The following is a 16665-nucleotide window of genomic DNA, read 5'->3' on the forward strand; positions in this document are numbered from 1 at the left end:
CTTTCTCTCCCTCTCTCTCTCTCTCTCTCTCTCTCTCTCTCTCTCTCTCTCTCTCTCTCTCTCTCTCTCTCTCTCTCTCTCTCTCTCTCTCTCTCTCTCTCTCTCTCGTTTATCTCTCTCTCTCTCTCTCTCTCTCTCTCTCTCTCTCTCTCTCTCTCTCTCTCTCTCTCTCTCTCTCTCTCTCTCTCTCTCTCTCTCTCTCTCTCCCAGCAGGACGTGGAGATGATGTGGATACGGTGGGACATCGGTCAGGAGGGGATATTCTGTCCATTAAGAAGGAGCGTTGAAGGGATCCTTTGTGTCCATCCATTCCTCTGTATTTAGAGACTTCCTGCTGAAGCCAGAACTGCTGAGGGCTATTGTGGACTGTGGCTTTGAGCATCCCTCTGAGGGTGAGTAGAACCAGACGGTTGTAGTCTCTACGGGCTTTTAAAACACGACACACTGACTGGGGTATTCATTAGTGCACCGCGAAGCAAGACGTTTTGCAACGAAAACTAGCAGTTCTTATTAGGCCAGGTCAGGTCAGTTCCGTTTCGTATCGTTTGGTTCCTAATGAAGGCATTCCTGTTGAAGAGCTGCAGGGGTCAGCCATTCACTGGCTAATACAATAAGCCTACACTGAAATCTTCAAACCACAGTGTCATTAATCATATAAACTGTCAAACTATAATCTGCAAGCGATCAGGAAGTAATAGCATCAATGATTTTCCTTGAAGGGATACTTCAGGCATCCTAGCAGATACCCATAGACTTCTAGTCCTTGTGCTAATGCTAGTTAGCATTGACTCGTGACTCTAGCAGATACCCATAGACTTCTAGTCCTTGTGCTAATGCTAGTTAGCATTGACTCGTGACTCTAGCAGATACCCATAGACTTCTAGTCCTTGTGCTAATGCTAGTTAGCATTGACTCGTGAAACTACCTCTAACTTCCTTTATACTCAACACAGACATATAAAAATGGTATCCACAAGTTCATCTGACTCTGGGAAAGTAGATCATCTCAAAGTATCCCTTTTTAATGAGTTTTTGATTAAAATCACTTAGTTGAAAATTAGATAATAATTACCGTATCATATAATTTATACATTAGACATCTATTTTAGTCATTTCTAATAACTATTTTTCTTTTAGTTCAGTATGAGTGCATCCCCCACAGACAATCCTGGTTGTGGATGTGCTGTGCCAGGCCAAGTCTGGTATGTTGTTCTGGCCTCCCTACAGCAGCTGGAGCCTGTCACTAGACTGGTAATGTCTCTGCCTCTCCCCCCTCTCCCCCTCCCTCTCCCCCTCCCCTCCCCCCTCTCTGTCTCTCTGCCTCTCCCTCCCTCTCTGTCTCTCTGCCTCTCCCTCCCTCTCTGTCTCTCTGCATCTCCCGCTCTGCCTCTCCCTCCCCCTCTCTGTCTCTCTGCCTCTCCCTCCCTCTCTGTCTCTTTCTCTCTCCCCCTCCCTCTCCCCCTCCCTCTCTGTCTCTCTGCCTCTCCCTCCCTCTCTGTCTCTCTGCCTCTCCCTCCCTCTCTATCTCTCTGCCTTTCCCTCCCTCTCTGTCTCTCTGCCTCTCCCTCCCTCTCTGTCTCTCTGCCTCTCCCTCCCTCTCTGTCTCTCTGCCTTTCCCTCCCTCTCTGTCTCTCTGCCTCTCCCTCCCTCTCTGCCTCTCCCTCCCTCTCTGTCTCTCTGCCTCTCCCTCCCTCTCTGTCTCTCTGCCTCTCCCTCCCTCTCTGTCTCTCTGCCTCTCCCTCCCTCTCTGTCTCTCTGCCCTCCCAGCAGGACATGTTTATCCCTCTCTCTCTCTCTCTCTCTCTCTCTCTCTCTCTCTCTCTCTCTCCTCTCTCTCTCTCTCTCTCTCTCTCTCTCTCTCTCTCTCTCTCTCTCTCTCTCTCTCTCTCTCTCTCTCTCTCTCTCTCACCCGGCAGGACATGTTTATCTCACTCTTCTCTCTCTCTCTCTCTCTCTCTCTCTCTCTCTCTCTCTCTGCCGGCAAGACATGTTTATCTCACTCTCTCTCTCTCTCTCTCTCGCTCTCAGGACATGTTTATCTCTCCCAGCAGGACATCTTCTCTCTCTCTCTCTCTCTCTCTCTCTCTCTCTCTCTCTCTCTCTCTCTCTCTCTCTCTCACCCGGCAGGACATGTTTATCTTACTCTTTCTCTCTCTCTCTCTCTCTCTCTCTCTCTCTCTCTCTCTCTCCCGGCAGGACATGTTTATCTCACTCTTTCTCTCCCTCTCTCTCTCTCTCTCTCTCTCTCTCTCCTCTCTCTCTCTCTCTCTCTCTCTCTCACTCTCTCTCTCTCCCTCTCTCTCTCTCTCTCACTCTCTCTCTCTCCCGGCAGGACGTTTATCTCTCTCTCTCTCTCTCTTCTCTCTCTCTCTCTCTCTCTCTCTCTCTCTCTCTCTCTCTCTCTCACTCTCTCTCTCTCTCTCTCCCAGCAGGACGTGGAGATGATGTGGATACGGTGGGACATCGGTCAGGAGGGGATATTCTGTCCATTAAGAAGGAGCGTTGAAGGGATCCTTTGTGTCCATCCATTCCTCTGTATTTAGAGACTTCCTGCTGAAGCCAGAACTGCTGAGGGCTATTGTGGACTGTGGCTTTGAGCATCCCTCTGAGGGTGAGTAGAACCAGACGGTTGTAGTCTCTACGGGCTTTTAAAACACGACACACTGACTGGGGTATTCATTAGTGCACCGCGAAGCAAGACGTTTTGCAACGAAAACTAGCAGTTCTTATTAGGCCAGGTCAGGTCAGTTCCGTTTCGTATCGTTTGGTTCCTAATGAAGGCATTCCTGTTGAAGAGCTGCAGGGGTCAGCCATTCACTGGCTAATACAATAAGCCTACACTGAAATCTTCAAACCACAGTGTCATTAATCATATAAACTGTCAAACTATAATCTGCAAGCGATCAGGAAGTAATAGCATCAATGATTTTCCTTGAAGGGATACTTCAGGCATCCTAGCAGATACCCATAGACTTCTAGTCCTTGTGCTAATGCTAGTTAGCATTGACTCGTGACTCTAGCAGATACCCATAGACTTCTAGTCCTTGTGCTAATGCTAGTTAGCATTGACTCGTGACTCTAGCAGATACCCATAGACTTCTAGTCCTTGTGCTAATGCTAGTTAGCATTGACTCGTGAAACTACCTCTAACTTCCTTTATACTCAACACAGACATATAAAAATGGTATCCACAAGTTCATCTGACTCTGGGAAAGTAGATCATCTCAAAGTATCCCTTTTTAATGAGTTTTTGATTAAAATCACTTAGTTGAAAATTAGATAATAATTACCGTATCATATAATTTATACATTAGACATCTATTTTAGTCATTTCTAATAACTATTTTTCTTTTAGTTCAGTATGAGTGCATCCCCCACAGACAATCCTGGTTGTGGATGTGCTGTGCCAGGCCAAGTCTGGTATGTTGTTCTGGCCTCCCTACAGCAGCTGGAGCCTGTCACTAGACTGGTAATGTCTCTGCCTCTCCCCCTCTCCCCCTCCCTCTCTGTCTCTCTCTCTCCCCCTCCCTCTCCCCCTCCCTCTCTGTCTCTCTGCCTCTCCCTCCCTCTCTGTCTCTCTGCCTCTCCCTCCCTCTCTGTCTCTCTGCCTCTCCCGCTCTGCCTCTCCCTCCCTCTCTGTCTCTCTGCCTCTCCCTCCCTCTCTGTCTCTCTGCCTCTCCCTCCCTCTCTGTCTCTCTGCCTCTCCCTCCCTCTCTGCCTCTCCCTCCCTCTCTGCCTCTCCCTCCCTCTCTGTCTCTCTGCCTCTCCCTCCCTCTCTGTCTCTCTGCCTCTCCCTCCCTCTCTGCCTCTCCCTCCCTCTCTGTCTCTCTGCCTCTCCCTCTCTGCCTCTCCCTCCCTCTCTGTCTCTCTGCCTTTCCCTCCCTCTCTGTCTCTCTGCCTCTCCCTCCCTCTCTGTCTCTCTCCCTCTCCCTCCCTCTCTGTCTCTCTGCCTCTCCCTCCCTCTCTGTCTCTCTGCCTCGCTCACTCTCTCCCCCTCCCTCCCTCTCCCTCCAAATGGAACCTACCTACCTGAACTTGTCCAAATAGGAACTTTTGTTTTTGTTGCAAAAACATGTTTCTACAGTTTGCTCCCATCTCTTTCTTTCCGTTCCCTCAAACATGTGCAGAGACGTCCAGGAGATACTCCGTCTGAACCGCCCATAAGAAACAGGTCATGATGTTCTGCCAAGAGATCCGCAAAGAGATCCACCCCATCTGCCGAATGTTCATGCAAGATGTAATCACACCTCCTCTCCTCCTGTATCCACCATGCCTCTCTCTCCTCACCACACCTCCACCCATCCCTCCTGCCTGGTGGAACGAGGGGTGAGGGGCGCCCCTACGGCCGCCTGAGTCTGATATGGGTGATAAAGTGATGTCTTTCTATATGCCAAACAGACCCAACTCTGTAAGTGTAACAGTATAACTTTAGACTGTCCCCTCGCCCATACCCAGGCGCGAACCAGGGACCCTCTGCACACATCAACAACAGTCACACACGAAGCATCGTTACCCATCGCTCCACAAAAGCCGCGGCCCTTGCAGAGCAAGGGGAACTACTACTTCAAGGTCTCAGAGCAAGTGACGTCACCGAATGAAACGCTATTTAGCGCGAACACCGCTAACTAAGCTAGCCGTTTCACATCCGTTACAGGGGAAGTGTCAGCCCAGTGACATAGTTCTATGTTGATGGTCTATGTCACTAACTCAGTACAATAATAACTTACGGTTACTAGTGTAGTGGCTAACCTTTCACCAACATGTCATGCATTGCGTTAATGGGATCTCAGTTATAGACTGGTTTATGTTGTTCGCCTTGAAATCTACGCAGTCTTTCTTAACTTCATGGCGATGTTGAACGTTGTCCGGCAGGCGCAAATAGGTCCAGTTTTCAGTCTGTACGTCACAAGTCGGACCTCCCTGATGTCACGATGCTTTCGTTCAAAAGCAGTTAAATAATCTTGTAATCTAGCCGAGCAAAAGCAATATGTCACGACTCCTAATCTTCCACCTTTTTTAAAATGTATTTATGAAGGAAACTGCTTTACCAGCCTGGCATGAGTGTGTACGTTCTGCTCCGAGCTGCTCGTTAAACCCCCCCCCCCCAGCTCACTGCCCTGTAGTTAAGAGAGGACTCTCCCTGGAGCTGGAGCCACTCAAACCACAGGCACATCTCTCTGAGGAGAGAAAGACACATTTCAGAAAATATAAATTATCTCAAAGAACCTCAGTCAAACGAAATGAAACGAGCAACACGATAAATGAGGAGGAAGACTTGGCACCGGGGAGAGTAGACGAAGTGGACGCTGCCTGGCTCTCTGGCTCGCTGCAGTTCATTAGTTTCCCCAACAAAGTGGTAAAAAAGAGCAGTGAAATTGCCTGGGTCCGCCGAGTCGATCCAAAATGCCCCATTACCTCTGTCAGCTAGTCTGCTTTTAAATGGAATTGAGGTAACTGTCTGGAGATGGCTAGATAATGACTGTCTCACGAGGGAAAATGGCCGCTATTCTGTCCTTAAGCTGCTACCCAAGCATCTTGACACCTTGGTAATAAATCACAGATTGAACCTTGTCTAAGACACTGTCCAGACAGAGGGGTCACAACCCACCGTCCAGACAGAGGGGGTCACAACCCACCGTCCAGACAGAGGGGGTCACAACCCACTGTTCAGACAGAGGGGTCACAACCCACCGTCCAGACAGAGGGGTCACAACCCACCGTCCAGACAGAGGGGGTCACAACCCACCGTCCAGACAGAGGGGTCACAACCCACCGTCCAGACAGAGGGGGTCACAACCCACCGTCCAGACAGAGGGGGTCACAACCCACCGTCCAGACAGAGGGGGTCACAACCCACTGTCCAGACAGAAGGGTCACAACCCACCGTCCAGACAGAGGGGGTCACAACCCACCGTCCAGACAGAGGGGGTCACAACCCACCGTCCAGACAGAGGGGTCACAACCCACCGTCCAGACAGAAGGGTCACAACCCACCGTCCAGACAGAGGGGTCACAACCCACCGTCCAGACAGAGGGGGTCACAACCCACCGTCCAGACAGAGGGGGTCACAACCCACCGTCCAGACAGAGGGGTCACAACCCACCGTCCAGACAGAGGGGGTCACAACCCACCGTCCAGACAGAGGGGTCACAACCCACCGTCCAGACAGAGGGGTCACAACCCACCGTCCAGACAGAGGGGGTCACAACCCACCGTCCAGACAGAGGGGGTCACAACCCACCGTCCAGACAGAGGGGTCACAACCCACTGTTCAGACCCGTAACCAATCAGATGGTGGTAGACTATAGCAGTTATTAATTCAGACCCATAACCATTCAGACCCATAACCATTCAGACCCATAACCATTCAGACCCATAACCATTCAGATGGTGGTAGCCTATAGCAGTTATTTATTCAGACCCATAACCATTCAGACCCATAACCATTCAGACCCATAACCATTCAGATTGTGGTAGACTATAGCAGTTATTTATTCAGACCCATAACCAGACAGATGGTGGTAGACTATACCCACCGTTATTAATTCAGACCCATAACCATTCAGATGGTGGTAGACTATAGCAGTTATTAATTCAGACCCATAACCATTCAGATGGTGGTAGACTATACCCAGTTATTAATTCAGACCCATAACCATTCAGATGGTGGTAGACTATAGCAGTTATTAATTCAGACCCATAACCATTCAGATGGTAGTAGACTATAGCAGTTATTAATTCAGACCCATAACCATTCAGACATAACCATTCAGATGGTGGTAGACTATAGAAGTTATTAATTCAGACCCATAACCATTCAGACCCATAACCATTCAGATGGTGGTAGACTATAGCAGTTATTAATTCAGATCCATAACCATTCAGACCCATAACCATTCAGACCCATAACCATTCAGATTGTGGTAGACTATAGACAGTTATTAATTCAGACCCATAACCATTCAGATGGTGGTAGACTATACCCAGTTATTAATTCAGATCCATAACCATTCAGATGGTAGTAGACTATAGCAGTTATTAATTCAGACCCATAACCATTCAGACCCATAACCATTCAATCTTCGTCCAGAAGTTTTGGTATTATATTATTTTAAGTTTAGCATTATATTATTCAAGAATGTCATTAGAATGATGAAGATATGGACAACAAAACATATTTAATTTAAGGGGTTGAAACCCAGTAAGTAATGAAGCAACAACCCAGAGAGAGAAAGAGGAGGAAGGCTAATAACATTAGGGAACATATTATGAAAGGTATATCTGAGCCAGCCTACTAATTATACAAATGGGGCCCTATTATATTTCAAAATATAATTTGCTAGCCTATACTAGCCTATGCTAGTGTAACGGATGTGAAACCTAGCTCCAGTTAGCGGGTCGCAAATACCGTTCAGACGGTTACGTCACTTGCTCTGAGACCTTGAAGTACCCAGTTCCCCTTGCTCTGACAAGGGCCGTGGCTTTTGTGGAGCAGATGGGTAACCGACCGTCCAGACAGAGGGGTGACTGTTGTCCACCGTGCCAGACAGGTCCCTGGTTCACAACCCGGGTCCAGACAGAGGGGGACGGTTTTAAAAGTATACTGTTACATTGATGCTGTTGACCCGGATTACTGGTTGCTGCGGAAAAAGGAGGAAGGTCACAAGGGGGTGAGTGTAACAGATGTGAAACCTACCTCCAGACAGCGGTGTCGCTAAATAGCGTTTCAGACAGTTACGTCACTTGCTCTGAGACCTTGAAGTACAGAGTTCCCTTGCTCTGCAAGGGCCGTGGCCGTCCAGACAGATGGGTAACGATGCAGACAGAGGGTGACTGTTGTCGTTGTGCGCAGAAGGTCCCTGGTTCGCGCCCGGGTATGGGGGAGGGGACGGTTTTAAAAGTATACTGTTACATTGATGCTGTTGACCCGGATTACTGGTTGCTGACGGAAAAGGAGGAAGGTCAAAAGGGGGTGAGTGTCAGACGGATGTGAAACGGCTAGCTTAGTTAGCGGTGTGCGCTAAATAGCGTTTCAATCAGACCCATAACCACTTGCTCTGAGACCTTGAAGTACTAGTTCCCCTTGCTCTGCAGATGCTTTTGTGGAGCGATGGGTAACGATGCTTCAGAGGGTGACTGTTGTCGTTGTGCGCAGAAGGTCCCTGGTTCAGCGCCCGGGTCATGGGCGTGGGGACGGTTTAAAAGTATACTGTTACACTAGCCTATAATAGCCTATGCTAGCCTATACTAGCCTATGCTAGCCTATACTAGCCATTCAGCCTATGCTAGCTTATACTTGTAACTCTGTAGACCCATATGCTGCACCAGTATCGACAGTTTCTCTCCCAGCTTTATTATGGTTTGAACGATGTGTGTAATTCCAGTCCATATAATACAGTATAATACAATACAGTAATACAGTTCACACTCAAAGAAGATGAGCCTACTGGAGCTAGTTTCATTGATTTACCCAGAGAGCATATAGCTAGCTACATCTATGAGCTTTTATGTTTTTCTGTCGTGTGTAATGTCCAGGATTATGGCACAATCATTTGGGCTTAAAATGTCTTTAATGTAGGGCTCATTAAATGTCTTGTAGGGCTCATCAGGCTCAGGTAGCATTAGACTTGAATGTTCGATCAAATCTCTAATCAAATCCAGACATAGGCATATGTATAGGCTTTATAATGCTTTTGAAGGACACTTCCTGTTTTGGCAGGAAATACTGGGAGAAAGGGCCTGTAAGTAAGCATTTCAAGGTCTACCATTGTTTTATTCTGCGCATTTGACAATTAAAGTTTTTCATTTTATTTTATTCTCAGGGTTGAACATTTTGTAAAATACTGGGAAAATACGAACAGAAGCAGCATCTTCAAACACATAGTCTACAGGCGAAAGGAGGCTGTGTTTGATTGACTGACGTGACTTTGAGGGAATTGCATTCTACAGTAACTGGGATTGAGAGGACAGACTGAGTGAATGAGAGATGTCAGAGAGGTACAGATACGGTCCGCAATACTTACCTCGGTCTAGTTTACTAGTGTATTACTGTAGATTATGGGGCGGCAGCGTAGCCTAGTGGTTAGAGCGTTGGACTAGTAACCGGAAGGTTGCGAGTTCAAACCCCCGAGCTGACAAGGTACAAATCTGTCGTTCTGCCCCTGAACAGGCAGTTAACCCACTGTTCCTGAAAATAAGAATGTGTTCTTAACTGACTTGCCTGGTTAAATAAAGGTAAAATAAAATAAAAAAGATTGCCATCCTCTAAATCAGGCTCTCAGTCAGGGAACTGTACTTTCTCTTAGCTTTCTGAAGGTAAGTGCTATGATCCTAATTGGACAATGAGTGAGCTGAGGACAGTTCGGATTCTAAAATTAACAATATAATTCTAACTATATGCTGAATATAAACGCAACAATTTCAACTGGTTTTTCCTGAGGCTCAGTTCATATGAGGAAATCAGTCAATTTAAATAAATTCATTAGGCCTTAATTTTACACGGTTGGGCCTGGGAGAGCATAGGACTACCCACTGGGAGGGTATAGGACTACCCACTGGGAGGGTATAGGACTACCCACTGGGAGGGCATAGGACTACCCACTGGGAGGGCATAGGACTACCCACTGGGAGGGTATAGGACTACCCACTGGGAGGGCATAGGACTACCCACTGGGAGGGCATAGGACTACCCACTGGGAGGGCATAGGACTACCCACTGGGAGGGCATAGGACTACCCACTGGGAGGGCATAGGACTACCCACTGGGAGGGCATAGGACTACCCACTGGGAGGGCATAGGACTACCCACTGGGAGGGCATAGGACTACCCACTGGGAGGGTATAGGACTACCCACTGGGAGGGCATAGGACTACCCACTGGGAGGGCATAGGACTACCCACTGGGAGGGCATAGGACTACCCACTGGGAGGGCATAGGACTACCCACTGGGAGGGCATAGGACTACCCACTGGGAGGGCATAGGACTACCCACTGGGAGAGCATAGGACTACCCACTGGGAGGGCATAGGACTACCCACTGGGAGGGCATAGGACTACCCACTGGGAGGGCATAGGACTACCCACTGGGAGGGCATAGACTACCCACTGGGAGGGTATAGGACTACCCACTGGGAGGGCATAGGACTACCCACTGGGAGGGCATAGGACTACCCACTGGGAGAGCATAGGACTACCCACTGGGAGAGCATAGGACTACCCACTGGGAGGGCATAGGACTACCCACTGGGAGGGCATAGGACTACCCACTGGGAGGGTATAGGACTACCCACTGGGAGGGCATAGGACTACCCACTGGGAGGGCATAGGACTACCCACTGGGAGGGCATAGGACTACCCACTGGGAGGGCATAGGTCTACCCACTGGGAGGGCATAGGACTACCCACTGGGAGGGCATAGGTCTACCCACTGGGAGGGCATAGGACTACCCACTGGGAGGGCATAGGACTACCCACTGGGAGGGCATAGGACTACCCACTGGGGAGCCAGGTTCAGCCACTGGGGAGCCAGGTCCAATCGTTGGGGAGCCAGGCCCAACCACTGGGGAGCCAGGTCCAACCACTGGGGAGCCAGGTCCAACCGCATAGGACTACCCACTGGGAGCCAGGTTCAACCACTGGGGAGCCAGGCCCAATCGCATAGGACTACCCACTGGGGAGCCAGGTCCAACCGCATAGGACTACCCACTGGGGAGCCAGGCCCAACCGCATAGGACTACCCACTGGGAGCCAGGTTCAACCGCATAGGACTACCCACTGGGGAGCCAGGTCCAACCACTGGGGAGCCAGGTCCAACCACTGGGGAGCCAGGTTCAACCACTGGGGAGCCAGGTCCAACCACTGGGGAGCCAGGTTCAACCACTGGGAGCCAGGTCCAACCACTGGGGAGCCAGGTTCAACCACTGGGGAGCCAGGTCCAACCACTGGGGAGCCAGGTTCAACCACTGGGGAGCCAGGTCCAATCGTTGGGGAGCCAGGCCCAACCGTTAGGGAGCCAGGCCCAACCGCTAGGGAGCCAGGCCCAACTGCTGGGGAGCCAGGCCCAACCGCTAGGGAGCCAGGCCCAACCGCTAGGGAGCCAGGCCCAACCGCTGGGGAGCCAGGCCCAACTGCTAGGGAGCCAGGCCCAACCGCTGGGGAGCCAGGCCCAACTGCTAGGGAGCCAGGCCCAACCGCTGGGGAGCCAGGCCCAACCGCTAGGGAGCCAGGCCCAACCGCTAGGGAGCCAGGCCCAACCGCTGGGGAGCCAGGCCCAACCGCTAGGGAGCCAGGCCCAACCAATCAGAAGGAGTTTTTCCCCACAAAAGGACTGTATTACTGACAGAAATACTCCTCAGCAGCTCTCCCCTCTGACGATCCCCAGGCGAAGAAGCCGGATGATGAGGTCCTGGTCTGCGGTTGTGAGGCCGGTTGGACGTACTGCCATATTCTCTATAACAACGTTGGAGGCGTCTTATGGTACATAAATTAACATTCCATTACTTGGCAACAGCTCTGGTGGATGCCAACTGCCAATTGCACGTGCCTTCAAAACTTGAGACATCTGTGGCATTGTTTTGTGACAAAACTGCACATTTTAGAGTGGCCTTTTATTGTCCCCAGCACAAGGTGCGCCTGTGTAATGATCATGCAGTTTAATCAGCTTCTTGATATGCCACACCTGTCAGGTGTATGGATTATCTCGATAAAGGAGAAATGCTCACTAACAGGGATGTAAAACAAATTTGTGCATAAAATTTGAGAGAAATACGCTTTTTGTGCGTATGGGAAATGTATGGAATCTTTTATTTCAGCTCATGAAACACGGGACCAACACTTTACATGTTACAGTGATATTTTTTGTTCAGTATATATGGGTCGGCAGGTAGCCTAGCAGTAAAGAGTGTTGGGCCTGTAACCGAAAGGGGACTACATGAAAAATCAGCCGATGTGCCCTTAAGCAAGGCACTTAACCTGGACAAGAACGTCTGCTAAATGGAAAAAATGAAAATATTTAAAAATAATGTATCAAATTGGTTGCATATTGAAAGCCAATTGATTACAGTATGTAATAAACTTAAGGTTAATCTATATTAAATGTATATTGATGACTTCTATCTATGTAGTAGTGACTCATAGTAAATTATACCCCTGATTTAATCACATAGCACATCTAACTGGCAGAGACTGTTCCATCACTGTTTAATTGGGCACAGCTGCTACCAGAGAGACAGGACCAAATTAGTGGCTAAATTAATGTGTTTGTATGTTATGATGATGAATCGATCTTATTTCAAGTGGAGCAGCCATAGTGATTCCAATGAAGCCTTTGTTTTGTTTACGATGATGAATCGATCCTGTCTCATTGCTGCAACTCCCCAACGGGTTCGGGAGGCGAAGGTCGAGTCATGCTCCACCCTAACCCTGTCCCACCCTCTATCTGCTGCACCCCCCACCCTAATCCCGATCTCACCCTGCTCCACCCCCCACCCTAACCCCGATCTCACCCTGCTCCACCCCCCACCCTAACCCCGATCTCACCCTGCTCCACCCCCACCCTAATAGATGGTGATCTCACTCTGCTCCACCCCCACCCTAACCCCGATCTCACCCTGTCCAACCCCACCCTAACCCCGATCTCAACCTGCTCCACCCCCACCCTAACCCCGATCTCACCCTGCTCCACCCCCCACCCTAACCCCGATCTCACCCTGCTCCACCCCCCACCCTAACCCCGATCTCACCCTGCTCCCACCCCCCACCCTAACCCCGATCTCACCCTGCTCCACCCCCCACCCTAACCCCGATCTCACCCTAATTCAATTATGATGTTCCAGAGTCACATACTGTAGCAGGAGAAAGGGAGGATGTTTTTTTTTTACAGCTAACTGGGGAAGTTTTTATATGCAAATTCAGTGTGAAGTCAGTGTCTGAGTTCAGCCAGGTACTGTGTTTCATGTTCCACCGTGGTACATCACAGGGAAACAAAAACGCTACTAGACGAGTAAAGTTTTGAAAATGCAGTACGTGTGTAGTGAAATGTGTTGTTGTTTCCTGGTGGTGATCTCTGGTCCAGTGTGTGATATTATTATATATTATAGATGGTGATCTCTGGTCCAGTGTGTGATATTATTATATATTATAGATGGTGATCTCTGGTCCAGTGTGTGATATTATTATATATTATAGATGGTGATCTCTGGTCCAGTGTGTGATATTATTATATATTATAGATGGTGATCTCTGGCCCAGTGTGGGATATTATTATATATTATAGATGGTGATCTCTGGCCCAGTGTGGGATATTATTATATATTATAGATGGTGATCTCTGGTCCAGTGTGTGATATTATTATAGATGGTGATCTCTGGCCCAGTGTGGGATATTATTATATATTATAGATGGTGATCTCTGGCCCAGTGTGGGATATTATTATATATTATAGATGGTGATCTCTGGCCCAGTGTGGGATATTATTATATATTATAGATGGTGATCTCTGGCCCAGTGTGGGATATTATTATATATTATAGATGGTGATCTCTGGTCCAGTGTGTGATATTATTATATATTATAGATGGTGATCTCTGGTCCAGTGTGTGATATTATAGATGGTGATATCTGGTCCCCATCCCTTAACGACTGTTGAGGTGAACTTCAGCGAGCTGCCGCCTGACGAGATCTACATCTCGTCTTAAAGTAAGTGCTGCTCAGTTCCTATCATCAGTCTTGGATATCAGTGGGTCCTGGGCAGGGGTATTCAACTCTGACCCTGCTATGTCTGGAGCCTGCTGCTCTTCTGGTCTATCGGTTTAATTGGGCCTGCCTGGTGTCGCAGATCTAAAAATCAGTCCCTGATTAGAGGGGAATAATCTAAAAATGCAGAGGAACTGGCTTCGAGGTCCAGAGTTGAGTTCGAAGGTTCTAGCATGACACTAGTTTAAAAACCAAAACATGCACCCAGGTGGGGCCCCGGGACAGAGTTTGGGAAACACAGTTCTAGAGTAAAGGCTGTTGTCTTTGCTGGTCATCTGTTACTTATTAGAAAATGTATTATGTTAGGAACATCTATTTCATGGAGGAGAGAAGTGGAGGAGAGAAGATTATCAAGTGAATTTATCTGCTTTATCATGTTCACGGTTAACATGTTCTGCCTTAACATGTTCTGCTCTAACATGTTCTGCTCTAACATGTTCTGCTTTAACACATGTTCTGCTTTAACATGTTCTGCTCTAACATGTTCTGCTCTATCATGTTCTGCTCTAACATGGTTAAACATGTTCTGCTCTATCATGTTCTGCTTTAACATGTTCTGCTCTAACATGTTCTGCTCTAACATGTTCTGCTTTAACATGGTTAAACATGTTCTGCTCTAACATGTTCTGCTTTAACCCTCAGTTGAACCAACATGGTAAAGATGACAAGTTCTATTGTCCTGCAAACATTGTATCAGAATTGTGATTGATATTTTACCTTTTTAACACTGATAGCTACGGTCAAATCAACTATTATCACATCGAACAATACAAAAACTTCTTATTCTGCTGGCGGTCATTCACACCTATAATGAATCAATTTGGACAACTGTGAATTAGCACCCCCCAGTGGATAGAAAGGATATTTCTAAACATTGTCGGGCCTTTTCCAATGACCTTTGTTTAATGATGATAATATTATTTTGTTGTATTTATCTAAAGACTAGGTAACGATCACTGAATGAGTTATTTTTGTGTGTGTTTTATTTACAGTGTCATTTGGTTGGCAAATGCTGCATTTTATTGCCTGTAAAAATAGTTGACCAGTTACCAGTTAGATCCTAGTGCGACGGAAATGTTACATTGAAGGACATTTAAAGATTGAGCACAGAGCTTGTTTAGTGTCTATATGTGGATTCATAAATGTTTGACAAGATAAACTTGCTGCTTCTTCTTGCCTCAACATCTATAATCTTGTCATTGTCTCAGTCTGAGGTGTCGGCCCGAAAAGATCAACATCAACAAACTATCTTCCAAGGCACTGAGTCAATATCCAAACACCCGGGTTCAAAGTTCAAATCTCAAATAGTACCTTATTCCCCTATTTTAATTTAATTTGACCTTTATTTAACCAGTTAAGAACATATTCTTATTTTCAATGACGGCCTGGGAACAGTGGGTTAACTGCCTGTTCAGGGGCAGAACGACAGATTTGTTTGTACCTTGTCAGCTCGGGGGTTTGAACTCGCAACCTTCCGGTTACTAGTCCAACGCTCTAACCACTAGGCTACGCTGCCGCCCCACTATGCTACATACTGATGCGTTTATCACCTCAGGATCGTTGCCTTTAAATAGCTAGTGAGATCATGCCAGCAGCTACACGATAAAGTACAGACGTGGCCAAAAGGTTTGAGAATGACACAAATATTAATTTCCACAAAGTTTGCTGCTTCAGTGTTTTTAGATATTTTTTGTCATGGAATACTGAAGTATAATTACAAGCATTTCCTTCAGTGTCAAAGGCTTTTATTGACAATTACATAAAGTTGATGCAAAGAGTCAAAATTTGCAGTGTTGACCCCTTTTCAAGACCTCTGCAATCCGCCCTGGCATGCTGTCAATTAACTTCTGGGCCACATCCTGACTGATGGCAGCTCATTCTTGCATAATCAATGCTTGGAGTCTGTCAGAATTTCTGGGATTTGTTTGTCCACCCGCCTCTTGAGGATTGATCACAATTTCTCAATGGGATTAAGGTCTGGGGAGTTTCCTGGCCATGGACCCAGAATATCAATGTTTTGTTCCCCGAGCCACTTAGTTATCACTTTTGCCTTATGGCAAGGTGCTCCATCATGCTGTTCCTGAATGGTTGGGAGAAGTTGCTCTTGGAGGATGTGTTGGTACCATTCTTTATTCATGGCTGTGTTCTTAGGCAGAATTGTGAGTGAGCCCACTCCCTTGGCTGAGAAGCAACCCCACACATGAATGGTCTCAGGATGCTTTACTGTTGGCATGACACAGGACTGATGGTAGCGCTCACCTTGTCTTCTCCGGACAAGCTTTTTTCCGGATGCCCCAAACAATCGGAAAGGGGATTCATCAGAGAAAATGACTTTACCCCAGTCCAATCCCTGTACCTTTTGCATATCAGTCTGTCCCTGATGTTTTTCCTGGAGAGATGTGGCTTCTTTGCTGCCCTTCTTGACACCAGGCCATCCTCCTTCAAAAGTCTTTGCCTCAATGTGCGTGCAGATGCACTCACATCTGCCTGTTGCCGTTCTTGAGCAAGCTCTGTACTGGTGGTGCCCTGATCCCGCAGCTGAATCAACTTTAGGAGACGGTCCTGGCGCTTGCTGGACTTTCTTGGGTGCCCTGAAGCCTTCTTAACAACAATTGAACCGCTCTCCTTGAAGTTCTTGATGATCCAATAAATGGTTGATTTAGGTGCAATCTTACTGGCAGCAATATCCTTGCCTGTGAAGCCCTTTTAGTGCAAAGCAATGATGACGGCACGTGTTTCCTTGCAGGTAACCATGGTTGACAGAGGAAGAACAAGGATTCCAAGCATCAAATCATATCTATTTATATAGCCCTACGTACATCAGCTGATATCTCAAAGTGCTGTACAGAAACCCAGCCTAAAACCCCAAACAGCAAGCAATGCAGGTGTAGAAGCACAGTGGCTAGGAAAA

At 47.7% G+C, this 16665-nt stretch overlaps 1 long non-coding RNA gene across 3 annotated transcripts; it reads left to right on the forward strand.

The window, feature by feature from the left end:
• The first annotated feature begins 181 nt into the window (after nucleotides 1-181).
• Nucleotides 182-5866, forward strand: LOC127909614 (uncharacterized). 3 transcript variants are annotated; one of them, XR_008072212.1, is made up of 3 exons: nucleotides 182-392; nucleotides 1137-1250; nucleotides 4127-5866. It is a non-coding gene; the product is annotated as an uncharacterized LOC127909614 (long non-coding RNA). The 3 variants fall into 3 exon arrangements; XR_008072211.1 differs by lacking the exon at nucleotides 1137-1250 and adding an exon at nucleotides 3355-3468; XR_008072210.1 differs by lacking the exons at nucleotides 182-392; nucleotides 1137-1250 and adding exons at nucleotides 2438-2610; nucleotides 3355-3468.
• Nucleotides 5867-16665: the final 10799 nt, after the last annotated feature.

The sequence above is a fragment of the Oncorhynchus keta genome, chromosome 19 (assembly GCF_023373465.1).
Source record: "Oncorhynchus keta strain PuntledgeMale-10-30-2019 chromosome 19, Oket_V2, whole genome shotgun sequence".
Taxonomy (NCBI): Eukaryota; Metazoa; Chordata; class Actinopteri; order Salmoniformes; family Salmonidae; genus Oncorhynchus; species Oncorhynchus keta.